Below are 16,373 nucleotides of genomic sequence, written 5' to 3' on the forward strand. Positions count from 1 at the left end.
TAAGTTGATATTAGGATAGTAGAAAGAGGAATTGCATGTCAAAGAAGGGCTTGTGCACATACACTGTCATTCCCTCCTTGGATAAACTAATATTTCAACATAACGTGTGATTATATAGCCTGAAGAAGCGGATGGTAGAAGTATGAGTGTATGAAGGGGATCTTAAGTTGGGATTCAAAGCTGACATCCAGGTGTCATGTGATGGACACAGCTATGTGTGGAGGGGAGAGCAGGTTTGATCTATAGGGTCAGCACAGATTCATATATTCTGATTAGCAGAGGAAGATGGTAGAGTCCTTCTCATCACTGCAGCTAGTATCTGGCTTTATATTTGTTAATCTGAAAACGTGTGGGGAATACGTGGTGGAAGGTATGTGGAGTAAAACCTATTACACAATAGTTAACCTCATGAGTAAATTAAACGTAAAGAAAAATGCGAGAAAAAAATGCATTTAAGTACATTAATAGTATTCTAGACCTCCAGGCAAAGTTGGAACAGATTTCTATAAAGAGAACAAATTAACGCTGATATTAAAAATGACCAGTCGAAAATCATTCATAGATCCCGAGAGTCAATGCAACAGTCAATGCGCTGAATTAACTTTTTAAAATAAGTTACGCGTTCAAACGTGTTCTGTTTCCAACACGCTGTTCTATATTTCTTACTGATTATTATTGTTAGACTTACCCGGTAACCCTAAATATGTACCATCAAAATATTTTGCATATAGAATCCAATGACCTTGAATCACGTATCCGTGCTTCACAAATAAAAGGATACTTCGGAAATCAGTAGTCAAACGACGAAGCAGCTTGTTTGAATACACTGTACGGTCCAAGTCCAGTTAGAAAGAACACAAATTCAAAAACGTGCATCTGCTAAACGTGCGCACAGGTGTGTATCGCAGTTGTAGTCCAAGTAGACACCTGTTCATTGACTTACTGAAGATGGACGATAAAAAATAACACTACGTTCCAAGTTAAGACGAAATAGAATTGAATTTTATTCAATGTTTTTTTATAACCGAAATAAGAGCATTGAAAATGATTCGGATACTAATATTCTAATAGGCTACATATTACATCTTCAAATGAAACGTGTTCACGGTCGGAGTGCAGACCGAGTGTAGAGATGTTCACTCTGCTGGTGTAGTTTGCTGCCTCGGGTCTTCAGATACACGCCCAAAGCCCTGGAGCGCCACTTTATTCCAGCCTGCCACCCAAATCACATCCTTTTGTTGACGCACTTCTGCCGTGTACGTTTGAATTTAAAAGAAAAACCTCTTCCTTTGAGAATTCTCCTGATGATCCCATATTTGAAACGAACAATATAGGGCAATGCTGCGTGTAAATAGACTTCGAATGGACAAAAAGTAAATTCCTTTTTATTGCAGCCTTATAGTGTAAAAGGCTTACAATTAGTGTTCTCAGCGTTGAACTCAGTAACATGCTTTTCCAGGTGACACCAAAAGTGCAGAGGGTACCATCTAGCAAAGACTAATTTAAAACAAACAAACAAAAATTATATAATGAATAATAATAATAATAATAATTATTATTATTATTATTATTATTATTATTATTATTACTGCAGCAACAGCAACAATAATAATAATACAAAGCTAGGATTCAGTTAGACTGAATCAAATTACAAACATTTACATTTCCCTGGAGTGCATGCATGATGTATTTGTTCCTAATCAGAATCAGGTCATTCATTACCAGATAATCTATGGACAACTAACTGATGCTTGCAGAACTCATGTGATATAGAGCATCAGAGTTTATAAAGAGGCAAAGAAAGTTATATGTTATATACTGTATAAGATTGATAGAATGCAAGAATGTTATATACATGATTGATAGAACACAAGAATCACATAGTTCCAGATCTAGCATTAGCTTAAAAACATAGTTGTTCCATATAAATAGCTTAAAATCTGAATACTGAAGGTGTAAAAATGATTAATGATGATATAATTATAATTGGTTTAAATTACAAGAATGACTTACAAGTTAATTCTTCTCAGATTAATAAATTGTAGTAAGAATCTAATTTCTGTGTGTAACCTCATTTTATGATGATGTGGATGATGCAGTCAACTTGGCCCTGCATTTTAAGCTCCAATGTAATGTTTGTGGACCACAGCTTTGCCTTCAGTACTGTAGTGCCAGAGATCCTGCAAGTGAAACTGTCCCAGCTCTATGTGTCAGATTCTATCTGCCTATGAATCACAGACGTCCTGATGAACAGCAGTCAACAGGTGCGGCTTGAAAACACGCGTCAAATACCTGGACTGTTAATACTGGAGTGCATTAGATTTGCAGGTGTTTGCAGGTGACACTACCATGGTTGGTCTCATAACCAACAAGAACAGAAGTAGGAATAAAGTAGAAGACCTAGTGTCCTGGTGCAGCCACAACCTGGAGAGACTGGAGATGGTGGTAGAGCTCAAACTCAAGCCTTCTCCACCCCAACGTCCCAACATAAGTGGCTCTGTGGTTTCCACTGTGTAATCACTCAAGATCCTGGCCACCTCCATATCCTGAAATAGAAGAGGAACACAGTCCCCATCACCAAAAGAGCACAGCAGAAGTTATTTGGCTGTGTGGTCTGGTTCTGATCAGTTATCAGAGTCCATCCTCACCTCATCAATAAACCACCTGCTTTGAATCCACCTCACATGAGCGAGCCAAACCAGCACATAATCAGGGCAGGGGACAGAATGATCAGCTGCAGTCTGTTAATGCTTCAGGACAAAAACATCTGCAGGGTTACAAAGTGTGCTGGCAAGATTGTAGCTCACCCTTCTCACCCCAGACACCACCTCCTCTAGCCACTTCAATACCAGCAGAATACCAGCACAAAAATACTAGCACAAAAATACATGCAAACAGCTCTTCTCCAAAGCTGTAGTTTTCATTCTCTGCAAAGGGCACTGCATTTTAAACAAAACCTAATTTTCCTCTCATACAATTACCCAACTCTCATGTAGCAATGTGCATCTTTTCACAACTGCACAGTGTCAATAATTCTGCAGTATACTGTAAATAAATGTACATGGTTCACAAACTCTGCATTGTACTGTAAACAATAGATAATAATCTGCTCTGTCACACATGTGTACACATCATGTCAAATTCCTCTATGTCTAACATGCTTGGAGAAATAAAATCATTCTGATTCTGGTTTAAAGTATCTGTAGTGTTATGACAGTGTCTGTAAGGCAGTAATGAAAAGAGAGAGACTGCATGAAGAGTGAGACTGCATGAAGAGTGAGACTGCATGAAGGGTGAGACTGCATGAAGGGTGAGACTGCATGAAGAGTGAGACTGCTTGAAGAGTGAGACTGCTTGAAGAGTGAGACTGCTTGCAAATATATGCTATAAAGTGAGACTGCTTGACTGCTACTTCACAGTGTAGAGGAAGTGGGCTTACCTATCAAAAAAACAAACCAACAAACAAAGGCTGAAAAGATATTTTCAAAGAAATTAAACAGCCTTTGCTATCGTCCCCACCACACATCACCAGGAGAACAAGGGGGTACAACCAAAAAATAGCGTCAAACTCCTTACTTCAGATCTACTGTACACGTTATCTACAATATTTACACATATATACAAAAGATATTTTCACAAGCAAATAAATACAAGGGCTTAGCAACAAGCTTTGATTGTTATCAAGAGCAAAGGTCAAGCCTACCACAGGAGTTAAGAGGCACATGCAGACAAATACACAGTTATAAATCCTACAATTAGCTCAAATGAATGTTTCATAATTTCTATACTATACACGTCTAAGGACTGATGAGAATCAATCGTAAGTCATCTTCCTGAATCCTGTGTGTTCCTGCTTCTGTTTTCTCATTGTTCAGCCTCCAAGGTCCACACCCATCTCCAGCTTTGATGTCTTACGTGAAGGGAAGGCCTGCAGAAGAGCTACAGAACAGCTTAGGATACTTTGTCTCCACCCTTGAAACATGAAACACAGGAGTTGAGGTGTTGGGGTCATGGCTGTGCTATGGCTCTTTTCTACATGGCTGCATTTGGACCCACCTCAGGTCCATCCATCACAGTCTATGTCTTCTTGAAGTACGCTGACTCCTGCTCTATAATACATCAGAGATCCACTTCAAGAATCACAGCTTGTGCATTCTGATTTGAGTTTGGCAACAAATGCTATTGTGATGTGAATTATAAGTGTTAAGATACTTGCCTAGTAAATGGAAGGTTGCCAGTTTACACCCCAATACTGCAAAGTTTCTCTTGGTCTCCTGAGCAAGGCCCTTCATCCTCAGTTGCTTGGATTCTAGAGTGAATTCTGTAAATGGTGATGATGATTTACGGTGCTCATGGGGACTGGTAGTAGCTGGGAGACGGGGACCTCTGATGGCCGGAGGGGTGCATGACATGAGCATTCCTGACAAATACGGGGTGTGCTATCCTTCATAACATGTGTTCTATTGTGTTTACCACGCCAGTAAGGTGAGGCCATGCAATACATTGATTTGATCACAGCTAAGGGTGTTTGGGTACAATGGGAATCCTCTAACACCCTTGAAGTTAGAGGATTCCCAATGTACAAGCTGTAACACAATGGCAAAGATGAATCTATTTAGTGAAGGATTGCATTAATACAGAATCCAGTCAGTGCAGTTGTGGATGTGTGAATGTCAAGGATTTTACAACAGCTTACAACAGGGCTCAAGAATTGTCCATTTTCTAAACAAAAAGCAAAATGATGTTAAATGTAAAATGTTAAATAATCATTACTATGATGTTTTGCATCCATGGCCAGCTGTTTACAAACGTCTTTATTAAATGAACAATTGATGATGTTACTGACAATGTTACTGAACATTTATCATGCTGAACTTTGTTGCCTAAGTTACAGCAGTGACACTGGGCAAAATACTAGCACCCCACCACAAAAGGCAGATGGAGGCCCAACATTACCAGCAGATATCACCAACATGACTGGCATGTAGTAACACCAACAAAAATTAAGATGGTGCTGACTCTTAGAAGTTTGCTCTGATCTGTATTCAAGCACACTAACAGCGTGCTAACCTAAAATGCTCTTACCATTAACAATGCCCAACACATCCCTTCTTCACAAGCAGCAAATTCCTTCACAATGTCTATCAGACGCATTTGACGAGGATGCTGAGAATACCAAGTGCAGAAAGCCTGTCTTGGGACATTGTACTTCCTGGGAGCTTTTGATGAGTTTCACATTGGCATAGTGAGCCATCTATATTTGCTTGGTGAGCAATATATATTTTTATATATTCAAATATAAAGACCAATGCAAAAGAGATGTTTGAAGACCGCTTTCTCAATAAATAAGTGTCACGGTTACAGCTCCGGACCCTTCCCTGTGGGCGTGCCGTTATGTCGTCTGCGTGCTGTTATGTCCATATTAGTAGTTCCGTGGGTGTGGGTTGTCTGTGAGCGTGTTCGTAGTCTCACCTGTGCCTTGTCTCGAGATCACGAGGGTCTGTGTTAACAACCTATTTAATGTGCGTTCGCGCAGTGTCTTGTGCTCGTCTTTGTCTAAAGTTCATGCCTCTGTAAGCCTCCGCATTTGCGGGCTTACATTATCTGTGCTGGGCTTTGCGTCTTTTTGTATTAAACGTTCTGTGTTTCACCGCAAGACGCTCGTCGTGTCTCCTCCTTCCTCCCACACGCCAGCGTCACAATAAGTAGATTTGAAATGACTCTATGATTTTTTAACACAGTTGGATCTAAGTTCACCTTTTTCAGGAGAAACCTGACATGACCAAAATACTTATTATATACTGCAAATGCTGATTCCAAACTCCTGCCTCTTGTCTTTTTTCTCCTATATTTCTCCTTATTTATTAATTCAATACACATATGTTTATTTATAATACCCGAGAGTCGGGAGTGATCTTCTCATTTTTGGTACATAAGAAATTTCAAATTATCAAACTGCTGATGTTTATGAGTTGAGACTGAAGTAATAATCATTCATAAATTTATCAAAATTTATGTTTTAATTAGGGCCATGCTTCAGTTAATCTTATTAATTATAACAATTGAAATGTTAATATAGCTACACTGATGTCTGGTTTTAAATTATGTGTATTCTGCTTTTCTACATTCTCTCCTTTGGTGTTGAATATGATAATATTATTATTTCTGGTACTTTTTGCTTATACGAAATGGTTTTGAATTTAACTGGTACAATCACAGCCATGACACTCCTAATTTTTTATTTGATATCCAGTAGAACTGACCCACATTGGATCCAGTGAAAATGTTGAGCCTGGCCGTAATGTCTGGTAAATCAACTAAGCTCCTGGTATGTTATTTGCCTATGGGTGATACATGGAGATCAGGCTAACAACACGAACTACCAGTGTCTCCATGAATACCTTCCGTGTGCATGAGATGAAATGACATCCCCATCATGAAAAATCCACAGAGACTCAAACTTCAGCTGCTTGGAAAAGCAGTATGGTGCCCCCAACACAGGGATTTAAGAGGAAAAGCAAACTTCAAGAACTTGTAGTGTGTCATAACCTCATGAATGTGCGAGGTCTGTAAGAATATCTAAGGACAGATGACACATGATAGTGAGGGAGTTGGAGAAGAGAGGATTTTACTGCATGTGTGTTAAACTGGCTTTTTGATGTAGTATAAATATAACACGAACGCACATGTGACCTTCTTTGTCAAAGTCGACCACCGGTATTTTTCCAAAAGAAGCTCAGAGGACAAAAGAGGAGGTAACTTAGAACCTTGGAGAGGTACAGGGTGAGGCTGAGTGAGGCTGAGTGGTGATTTGTTCTCCTGTTTGGGAATATGGTCTCCCATGGGACAGCATCTACAGGCAGATGGGGAAATAATGGCTTCAGGTTCTTAGAACAAGGCAGGCGTGTTTATACAGCATATTTCATATGCAGTGGCAATTCAAAGTGCCTCACAAAAAAGACTTGGTACACAGATACATAAAATTGAAAAGTTGAAAATAAGATCAACTGATATAAACAGAACAAATTTCAAAAAGAGATCTAAATAAACTATAACTAAAGAAATTACTCCTGTAATGCAGTGTTACAGGAGGTACGTGGACAGTGTTTAAATTGAACTGAACACCTGATGAAATAAGAATGTTTTTAGTCTAGATTTAAACTATTGTAATTTAGTGGACTGAATATGATGTATATATAATAAAAGTTCCTGTACTAGGTTACAATTAGAGCTAGTAAACAGGGCACTTCTAACCAGTGTCTGCACTCTTCACATCTTAAAGCTCACAATGAAAGGCATATGAGCTGGAAACCCACATGTCAAACGGGAGGAGTCACAGAGAATTGTGGGAAACAACAAAGCTAAGATCCTGTAGGTCCTCCCAGATCATGAAAGGATTTGAAAATGTTCCAGAGACTGAAAGAAAAAATGTAAAGAAGGCTAGCATAAAAGTTGCACAGATGGAAATGAGGTTCACAAGCCCAGTTGTTCCTAAGGGGGATAGGTATGTGGCTCTGATATATCACTGCAATAACAGCATCGATCTCACTCCAGAAGAAAGTTAAAAATACAGGTCTAGACTTTCAAACACCCAAGGGTCCAAACTCCCAACATTTTACATTTTAAGTTCAAACAAGCAAGTTCCAATAAAGAACTAACATGGAAAACTATGCACAAACCAAATGCAATAAATTGACTACACATTAAATGTAACCCGTACTATAGACTTTGATGAATTTGTAGAAGATCTGAAAAGGGACTGTCTGGAGAGCTACAAGTAACTGTTGAATTCAAAACAAATCTGCTTTACCCTTCCAGCATTTGTGAATTCTTAACGGCTTGAAAGTGTCAGAGCCTAGACATTAGAATCCGTCTGATTTTATCTTTCTTCTAGAGTAGACATGACCTGATGACGTGATGTTTTCTAAAGCATGTACATGAATTCGTTCATTCATTTGTACTTAGTGTATTTGTATGTCCTCTTTTTAGTGAACAAACACTATTGAACTGGGATACAGCTGACAATTAAATGCAGAGAATATTTAAAGATTAAAAACTTTACACTACTTTGCAAATATAAAGAGCAGATTACTAGACTCCAACGAGCAATGGTCAGATTATCACACATTCTTACAGTTTCCTCTCACAAGACTACTATGGTGTAGTGTGCGCTCTGAATATTCAGTTGTTAGAGTGTACAGCCCTGAGAATATTCTGGCATGGTGTTCTTTGAACTGCTAAATTAACCACTGATTGATCCAATACGTCTGCCATATTTGTGTATTGTATTAATTTTCAATCATTCGTTTCCCTTTCTTTTTTTTATTCCTCTATTCCTTTATTCCTGCACCTTGACAGCTGTCTGGTCAGCTCTGATGCCCTGTTAGAGTCCTTCTCCCCAATTGGTCGTAAGGAGCTTATTTCACTGGTGAAATCTGCTAAACCCTCCACATGCATACTAGATGCTGTACCAACCCATCTACTTAAAGAATTACTGCATAGCAATGTAGAACCGTTGCTTACTATAATAAACTATTCTCTGAGCCTGGGCTACGTGCCCAGTTCATTTAAACTTGCAGTCATCAAGCCGCTAATTAAAAAACCTGGTCTTAACCCCCAGGAACTGTCTAACTATAGGCCAATTTCTAATCTGTCATTCATATCCAAAATTTTAGAGATTTATTTTAAACTCTAGTTTGAGTGGAACTCATTTATTTTCTCATACTGCTAGACTTCCGTGCTGCTTTTGACACCATTGACCATAATATTCTACTTAATAGGCTGCAGACACTCATTGGCATAAGAGGTCAAGCACTCTCCTGGTTCAGGTCCTACCTGACAGATCGTTACCAATTTGTATTAGTAAATAACGAATGCTCAGAGCATTCTAAGGTAAAATATGGTGTCCCACAAGGATCTGTACTGGGCCCCATATTATTCTCATTATATATGCTACCACTGGGCACTATCATTCGTAGGCATGGTATTAGCTTCCATTGCTACGCAGATAATACTCAGTTGTATATATCTTCTAATCCAGATGATATCACTACAACTCTCAAGATTGAGAACTGCGTCCAGGACATTAAGAACTGGGTGGCATCTAATTTTCTTCAACTAAATTCTGACAAGACTGAGGTGCTGATTCTTGGGCCTAAAGCTGCTAGAAGCAATTGGGTTGATATTCCCCTTATCCTAGATGGTTTTTCAGTAACACCTAAATCTACTGCAAAAAGTTTAGGTGTCACTATTGATTCTGATCTTTCATTTGACAGACATGTATGCAATGTCACTAAGGCTGCCTTTTTCCATTTACGTAATATCGCCAAGCTGAGACACTTACTTTCATTAGCTGATGCATAGAAACTGGTCCATGCTTTTGTCTCATCGAGATTGGACTACTGTAATAGTCTTCTAATTGGATGCTCTAAACCAGGCGTACTCAACTAAATTTGTCCGCGGTCCAATTTTGGCAGATACCTGTGACCTGAGGTCCGGTGCGGCGGGGGTGGCGAACGTAAGTTTTTGAGCGGCGGGGGGGGGGGTGGGGGGGGGGGGGGGGGTTTGGGGTGCGAACGGTGGAGGCGATTATACTTTCGCGAGCGTTACTGCAGTGTTCTCCGAAACGATAGGCGTTTTGTCCGAAACGATATGTGGTAGAAACACCCCTCAAAACAGGGGAATGAACATTTACCTGACCAATTTTAATGTTGCTATATGTTTCAGGTTTGAAAAGTGCTGGAATTTAGGTTAAAGTACTTTAAAATGCTTGAAATTGTAACTACTTGGTTTCACAACAAATAGCTGTCTGACTGAATAGTTCTCTTGTATTAGGTTAACAAATACGAGCCTCTTGTAATTCCAGGACGAAACATGAGAGAACGTTAAGACGTGAAGATTGGGCCTTTTTTAAATAAACAACCATTAAATAATGTGATAAAAAGCGAATTATTTCGAGTATATGTATAAATATTTAACGTAATTATGTTTAACATGCTGGGAAATATTGAAATGGACCTTGAAAGTGACGTACAAGTGCTTTAATTCCACCTTATAAAGGTGTATAAACCCTGAAAACGTGACTTTGTTCATTGCGCTGAAGCGCGGCGCGAAGTTACAAAATTCGGGAGGCGCACGACCTCTCGAACCGACAGCGCGCGAGGCACTCGCGCACACGCGGAGCCACAGCGATTACGTAATTTTTGCCGCGCGGACCCTCGCGCCGCTCGCGAAGCGTCAACCAGGCAGGCTTGTTGTTGAGCGGGGGGTGGCGAACGTAAGTTGTTGAGCGGGGGTGGCAAACGTAACACTCGTGACGGAGTGTTTTTTCAATAGCCCTGAAATAAATGCTACGGTTTTGTTTTGGTCCGTATCCAGTTCATCAGGAATGAGATTGGGTCCGGACAGGACTGCGTTCGGGTCCGGATCCGGACCGCGGTCCGCCAGTTGAGTACCCCTGCTCTAAACAGTCCATAAAGAAGCTACAACTTGTACAAAATGCTGCAGCTAGAGTCCTAACTAAGGCTAGGAAATTCGATCATAATAGTCCCACTCTCGTCGCATTACACTGGCTTCCGATTAAATATTGCATTGAATTTAAAGTTCTTCTGTTAACCTATAAGGCGTTAAATGGTCTTGCCCCACAATATCAGAGTGAACTCATTGCTTACTACAACCCATCTCACCCTTTGCGCTCCCAAAATGCTGGATTTCTCCTAGTTCCAAAAATTTGTAAGACTACAGCCGGAGGCAGAGCTTTCTCCTTTAAAGCCCCCCAATTATGGAATAGCCTTCCAGCTCCAATCTGAGATTCTGACACAGTTCCAATCTTTAAATCTAGGCTTAAGACTCACCTATTTAATCAAGCCTTCAGCTAATATTTCCCTTGTAAGGTATAGGGGCTTGGGGGCCCCCAGACGTTGAGATTTCTGGTGATCTGAGATGTTGATGCTGTCATCCAGCTGTGGCATCACTCTATTTGTGACAATGACTTGACTGGAAAGCAATGTCTCAGTGAGCCCTCATGCCTGTGGTCACCTCTCAACCCCTCCCTTTAGTTATGCTGCTATAGATTAGCCTGCCGGAGCCACATGCTCATCACTGGCACGTGAGCTATGTACATTTAAATCAATGGTGGTTTAAATTCATGTCCACTCAGTCTGTATTGTGTATCTTCTTGCATGCCTCTACTCAAGACGATTGGACACAGGCACCTGCAGGCACCTGGGGGATGGTCTGGCCTGCCGGTGGATGTGCTGATGCCGGGGTTGGATGAGCCGTTGCCACGAGGTGTCGTGCTGATGCTGGCCCGCCTGAGGCCCATCGCCTGAGGCCCACCGCCTGCACCGAAAGGACTGAGGCTGCTTGGCCGGGGAACAGGAGCCTTGACTGTTGTGGAACTTTAAAACCACCCTGAGACCACGGACTTGTGTTAACAGGCCGCCCAATGGAGGATGGGTTCCCTTTTGAGTCTTGGTCCTCCCGAGGTTTCTTCCTAATCCCCACTCTATAGGGAGTTTTTCCTCGCCACTCATTAGGGATCTGGGCCCATACGATTGTAAAGCTGCTTTGTGACAACGTGTGTTGTGAAAAGCGCTATATAAATAAATTTGATTTTGACTTTGACTTTGACTCTATGAAGAGGATTTCCTTACAAAGTTGTATTGTCAAACTTGTGGTTTTGGTAAAAAAAAACCCAAAAGTGTTATTAGTGATGAGGCTGACCTTTTATGAGTGAGCCTGGTAGTGACACTGAGAACTGACAAATGTCTCACAGGCAAGACAAATAAATGAACAAATCTACAGAAATCTATTTAGCCAGTAGCTACTGCATCTAGCTACTGCAAGACAAGCCATTAATAAAGAAGAGGAAAGACTTATATGTAATATACTTTTCCTGGATAGTAGAAACTTCAGTTTCACTTAATTTAATAAAAAATGGTCACAGGTGCCGAAAACAGAGCATCTTCTTATGCATGTGTTCCTCACTGAACTGCTGGGGATTTTGACCTCACGAGTGCTGCAGACAGCCGGCCTGCCCAGACAAGGACTGGTGACAGCCTGGAAAGATTTTGAAAAGTAACTATAAAACTTCTCTCTTTTGATTTCTGAGTCACAAGACAGACTTATTTCTGCTGCTGCTGCTGCTGCTGCTGCATAACATATATATGTCATGTTGTCTCCTTCACACGCAGCACTTGGAAGGAATGTCCTGAAGTCCTGGACTCCTCAGACTAAGCTAATCTTGAATAGCTTTAAAGGTTAGATTGAGAGAAAGGTTAGATTGATCTGATTGGATCTGATTAATCTGTTTTTTTTTTCATTGGCTTTTTGTTCTTTTTCTCCAAGGTTGCCAAACAGTGTAGAAGGAACTGTAGCTTTGCATCTGAGCCAAGAGTGTCACCCAGTAGCCGTCAGATGTGCCTCTACTGTTCTGTGGTCAGGGTATCGGTCCAAATAAGATGCAGTTTCACTATTCCAGAAATCTCTGAAGAGTGGACTGCAGAGTTGGAATGAACAGGCAGTGATACATGAGAAAATGGAGATCATGAGACAAGACTAGCATTCTGTCTTAGTATACTAAACGTTAGTGTAGTACTAATGTAACCAGCCGAATATTTTGGGCTGAGAAACGGCATCTTCTTTTAAGTCCCTTTGGGCTTAAGTCCCTATTACGGTAGTGAGCTAATCTCAGCTGCAGCCCATTTAAAAATAACAACTAATTATTAGTGGGGTATGTATAAAGACAGACCCAAGTCAAATGATGTGGTGCAACATTTTGGTGTGCCCTGTGTTGATGCTCTGGTGACTTGCAAAGAGTTTACTGTTGTGCTCAAACTTTGGACCAGTACAGGTATATGCAAGGTGGTTTTGGTAGGAGAGGTATTTAGGGAAAAGTTGTTTCTATGGGGGACTATTGGGTAATATTTTAATCTTTGTTTTTACTCATTAGGTTGAGAGCCTGGGTGAACCGGAGTCCAACTTAATTGCCGTTGCTGTTTTTGCCTAACGGGTTTGACATTGGAGTTTTGTTTGTTTCCTTTTCTTTCTTTTTCTTGGTTTGGTGTTATGTTTGTTGCTTGTGTGGGATGTTAGAAGTTATGTTTAGTTTTTATGATTTAGTGGAGTTAATGTATTGTGAGTGAAATTTTTATTTTATATTGTATAACTGACCACAGTTAGGTAGCAAGTGTTGCTGTGAGTCCATCGGTTCTGCTGGCTGATCGTAAGCTGCACGGCGACCAGCGATAGGCCTCTGAGTTGGTGAGGTGAGCTGGGCTGTTGCCGTAATTGGCAGTGTTGGTGGGCGGCTGGGAGGTAATATCGTGTTATGCTCTGCTAAGAGATGCTTTCTTATTGATTTTGGATTGCGGGTGTACATGGGTTTGATGTGTGATTGTGCTAATTCTAATTTTTGTTGGTGTGCTGTGCATGTAGAGCTAACCGGCCAGCCCTTAACTGTTATTGCCTTTATTGTGCCCCTCCCAGTCAGGTGTCCTGTGTTGTCGGGCGATAGAGCGGCCAGCCAGCGGGTTTGATGAGACCTGAGGAGCCTTAATTGGCGCTCCGGTTGTTGCACGGACGGCACTATTGTCTTTTTATGAAGACTGTAGCCTTGTGACATGGTTTTATGATTATGTATTTTATCCAGTTCTGTTATTAAATATTTGCTACTGGTAGTGATCAAAGTAACTGTGTTCATTGTTCATTACAACCATTGTTAAATTAGTCCTGGGGGGTGGGGCCCCAGGTGGCTTAGTAAGTTATCTATTGGCCAAATAGTAGCGGATGGAGTGAGCAAAGTGACGGCCGCCAGGCTACACTAACATTTCAACACCTGGCCAAATCTTCTAAAAGTGCTCAATTCTGCATATTAGAAAAATTAAGAATGCTTTAATGACGTTATACTTATATAGCACCTTTCTCAGTACCTGGAACAATTTTATAATCATAGTGCACAATGCTTTTAAATCCACCCTAAACAGCATTATAATAATAGTACGAGTGATTTAGTGTATTGAGACCTCCAGTGCCTTGAGTGACTGGTAGGTGGAGACTGACTGTGGGACTGAAAGAGTGGAGAACTCAGTGGACTGGAGTGTGGGTGTGGTCAGACACATCTTTACTCTGAATGTACTCATTTATTTCAACCCTCACTTTTGAGAGTGTAAATCAGACATTAACATCTAATACAATAGACATCTTCAGAGTGAGAGAATAGAACAGGTTTTTTCTGAAAAAAAACAATATAAATATGCTATCTAAGTAGCAGAAGAAGGTTTAGAGGCCGCTGGTAAATGGCTTGGCGTAGTCCCACAGCACAGCTAATGTTTAACGTAGGCGTTCAACAGCTGTGGGGTTTAAATGGGAAGGATATAATGATGGGAACCCATGTGTGCAATGATCAAAGTTCTGGTGCTTGAGAGTGGAAAAGTGATCAGGGTTGTGACTGAGTTGTGTGATTGGTGAGTGGCTGGGCATTGGCTGGGTTATGAATTCGTGTAGATATGGGGGTTGTCCCTTTTATACAAACCTAAAAGTGCCTCATGGCACAAGGGAAATCAAAGGTAAAGTAAACAGGATCACCAGAGAAGTGGAAAAGAACCTAACCTTAGGAGCTAAGCAGTGGTTTCTATTGTAGGATGTGATGATTCACTATCAGTAAGAAGCAATTATGTCACAATATATACCCTTTAAGCCTTATCTGCGTTTATAAATATACATATATCTATTTGAAAAATTAGAAGTAAAAATAAAATCAAGTCACCTTACTACTATGTGTTAATTGCTAAAAACATTCTGTTTTTGATGTCTTCGACCCCTGTTCAAATGCAGTAATGTATTTTCTACACTGTATTCATGTATTTGACTAAGGCGTTAATTGTTTCTGGGCCCCTTTGTCTTCTATGACAATAACAATGACTAAATATTCCAATGAAAGCTGAATGTCAGGAAAAGCTTCCTTGAGGACTAAGATGGCTGTTGAGAATTCATTTGTATAAATGCTTCTGATTTTTTAATTAATTGATTAATTTTGTTTACAGTGCTTGAAAGTACAGAATAAACATCTCAGCATTAAAATTGACTCTTTTAATGAAAATTCTCTGAATGGAGGGGTGTTTGTGGCTAATCTTTGTTGACTGGTGTGGGAGTTTGTATCAGCTTGATCAGCCATCTTGACCATCTTGATCAGCTTTAAATCTATGTTTGTATACATCTTAGCTTTCAGTTGAGCACGGCTGACGTCTAACTTTTTACACAATTTCAACTTTCAAAAATAATTTCCGAAAGTTTCAAACTTCGACTCATTTCAACTGAATGGATTCCCTATGAATTTTCACAGTTGAAGGACACGCAGTGAAAAAAATGGAGGCAGGAATGGCATTTACTTACACCTGCAAATGACCTAAAAAGCACTCACACAGAAACACGCTCGGGTTAGTTAGACTATTATCTATTTTATTTTGCTGGATTGATTTGTAATTGATTTCTGAGGTTGTATCATAAACACATCCAATCCCTCCCATGCACTTTCTGTTCTGTTCTCAGTGAGTCTTCATCCTGTCTTTGGTCCCAGTGGTGACATTTTCACCAGCATGACCAGGATAGTCCACACGACTAGGAAAAAATGGCTCCCCCGTCATCGTTCCTGCTGGGTTATTCACTGAATCGGATCTTATATATTTTGGTATATTATGCCACTTTGATACCCAATTACCATTTCCTGAGATCAGACTAAGTGTAGGTAAATGCGTAACATGCAGTGAGGTAGAAAAAAGGTTAATGGCATGGAAGCATAATAATGAAAATGTTGGCTTTGTCTTATTCTGTTGATGGGAAGTGTATCTGTGCACCTGATGCACTCAGTTTTTCATTTCACTGAAAATGAAACATGGTATAGCTTAAGTGTCCTTCAACATTTCGCAACAAAGTCCCTTGCAGAACCGTCCTTTGATACACAGAAAAGATGTCTGATTGCTTGCGAGTTGAGTTACTGTCAAAGGCATGAAGGCTCTGTAGGGTGTGGATGCATTCAGAAGCAGCTGGAGCCCCTGCAGTATAGTATTTGTGAATTACCCTAATTGAGTATTTCTGAGGTCCCTAATTGAGTTCCCTAAATTATTTCCTTTGAACTAGAACTACTATTATTAGTGTCATATCAATCATACAGTATTTAACCACAAGACACAAGACATACAAACATTAGAGACCTTATGTGAACATATAAGTTTAACAAAGGCAGCCTCTGAATTATCATGTTGCCCAGATTTTTGTGATGTAAGTGTGATCTCATTCTGAAATATTCATTTGCAGTGAAGCAGCACTTATCACGATGTAACAAGAGGACAGCAAGACTTGACAAGTCAAAATTT

The sequence above is a fragment of the Brachyhypopomus gauderio genome, chromosome 2 (assembly GCF_052324685.1).
Source record: "Brachyhypopomus gauderio isolate BG-103 chromosome 2, BGAUD_0.2, whole genome shotgun sequence".
NCBI lineage: Eukaryota > Metazoa > Chordata > Actinopteri > Gymnotiformes > Hypopomidae > Brachyhypopomus > Brachyhypopomus gauderio.